Source organism: Mandrillus leucophaeus, unplaced genomic scaffold, assembly GCF_000951045.1.
Source record: "Mandrillus leucophaeus isolate KB7577 unplaced genomic scaffold, Mleu.le_1.0 Scaffold201, whole genome shotgun sequence".
In the NCBI taxonomy this organism is placed as follows: domain Eukaryota; kingdom Metazoa; phylum Chordata; class Mammalia; order Primates; family Cercopithecidae; genus Mandrillus; species Mandrillus leucophaeus.
In genome coordinates this window covers 1,051,247-1,053,755 of record NW_012102044.1, presented here as the reverse complement: position 1 = coordinate 1,053,755, position 2,509 = coordinate 1,051,247, and positions in this window count along the sequence as shown.

Here is a 2,509-nt window from a genome sequence, read left to right as displayed (position 1 = left end):
CATTCTCCTGCCTCAGCCTCCGAGTAGCTGGGACTACAGGCGCCCGCCACCTCGCCCGGCTAGTTTTTTGTATTTTTTAGTAGAGATGGGGTTTCACTGTGTTAGCCAGGCTGGTCTCGATCTCCTGACCTCGTGATCCGCCCGTCTCGGCCTCCCAAAGTGCTGGGATTACAGGCTTGAGCCACCGCGCCCGGCCAAGATTTATTTTTATTGTAAATTGACTATTTGTAATTATATAAATTTAGAGAGTATAAAGTGATCTTATAAATTATACGTACAATGTGGATTAGTCAAGCTAGTTACATCCATCACCTCAAATACTTAACATTTTTGTAGTGAGAACATCTGAAATTTACTCTTAGCAATTTTGAAATATACAATACTCTATTTTTGATTATATTCACCGTGCTGTGCAATAGAACTCAGAAAAAGAAATATATATTCCTCCTTTCTAAGATTTTTGTACCCGTTGCCCCTTTATTCTTTGTGTTTTCCACGAAGTGATCTAGTGAATTAACATCGATTTTTTTTTAAAAAAAAGGATTGACGTTAAATGACATCTTTTAAAGTCAACATGGGAAAAAACAAGGTTAAAAAAACTGGAACCATCGCTGGACGCGGTGGCTCACGCCTGTAATCTCAACACTTTGGGAGGCTGAGGCAGGTAGATCACGAGGTCAGGAGATGGAGACCATCCTGGCTAACACGGTGAAACCCCGTCTCTACTAAAAATACAAAAAATTAGCCAGGCGTGGTGGCGGGCGCCTGTGGTCCCAGCTGCTGGGGAGGCTGCGGCAGGAGAACAGCGTGAACCCGGGAGGCGGAGCTTGCAGTGAGCCAAGACTGCGCCACTGCACTCCAGCCTGGGTGACAGAGCGAGACTCCGTCTCCAAAAAAAAAACCAAAAACTAGAACCATCTTGGATAAAATGTATGACAAAGAACTGATGAGTTTAATGTTAACAGAGCTAGAAATCAACAAGAAGACTAGCAACAAGCCTTTGGATAAGTGAGTTGTTCATTAGCTTTAAGAGAATGGGAGCAGAGGAAACGGGTACTGTGAGGGCAGACCTGCTTTTAAGAACAGACGAACAGTGGGAGATGTTAACTCAGAGGTCGCGGGAGCAGAGCTGCATTTCAGTGGCAGGTGACCGGGAATCGTCCTGCAGCAAGGCCCTAATATCTCAGGAGAGGGTGGGATCGAGGGTACAGGGAGTGGGGGCAGATGAGGGCTGGCTGTAGGTGTGGTGTGAAGGGAGACATTGGTTGTGACGGTGACCGTGGCCCTAGGCTGGAGCGGGGGGTCATGTAACGTGAAGATTTAGGAGGTGGGTTTGGAGGGCGCAGCTGTTGCAGTGATGTTCTGGGTGAGGACAGATGGGGAAGTGGGGCCGGAGCGCAGGGGACAAGACCTGATGATTGTCCAGCAATCCGGGACGGTGACAGGAGCCAGTGATGGAGGCCATGAGTGCGGGACAGCCCCCGGGCCTGGAGGTGGGCCAGCCAGTGAGAAGGGTGCATCCCCCTGGGGTTTCCAGCAGCATGGAAGGAGCATGGCCTGGAAGCAGCAGTGGGCAGAAGGGAGGGCCTCGCCCCACGTGCAGCCCCAGGGGGAGGGTCACAAAGTGAGCAGTGGGCCTCTTCCCCATCCCAGGGAAGCGTGGGCACCCTGTGGTGGGTTTGGAAGGAGAAACCAGGCAGTGGCCGGGCCCAGGCCTCGTGCAGCAGCCCGGGAAGTTGAGGGGAAGAGGAGTGCAGGTGTCAGGACCACCTACAAGAACGTTTAGGAGATGGAGGTTTTGTCAGCCATAGACTGAATTCAAAAAGGTCAATAGAAAGGGCTGGAGGGGACAGAGATGACAGTTGGGCCATGTGAGAATGAGAGACCCAGCAGTGATGGGGGACAGGCTGGTGAGCTCTGGTGAGAGATGTCAGCTCAAGGGATCTGAGACTTTGTGAAATGATGGTCTCTCAGGTAAATTTGTGAGGGTATATTAAATTTGAAAATGCCCACACCTGTGACCCAGTAAGTTCCATTCACTCATGTGGAATTATTTCTAGTACTGTTCTCGCGTACGTAGAAAATGCCTTAAATGTCCTTCAATAAGGAAACAGACCACGTGCTAAGTCCATGCATGTGTGATGTTCTGACCATGTATCAAGATCTAGATGTACGTTGGGAGTGACTGTCAAGAGATACACGTGAGAAGAGAGAGGACAGTGCTGCCCTGTCACCGCTGTGTGTGCAGCCTGTGTACGTATGAATAACAGCGGCTGAACTCCAGAACGGAGTTCTGGAAGGCTGGGAGCAGGTAGGCGAGAATCTTTTCTGTGCATATGCCATTTTGCGTTTTTTAAATTTTGTGTCAAAAGAATGTTTAAAAGTAATTACAAATTATTAGGAAAACAAAATGTGGCCCCACTGTGTTGTTTCTTTACCACAAAACACAAGGAATCAGCCAACCCAAAGTAATTGCACTTCCCTGCCCGCTCTCCTCCCAACCTAATCC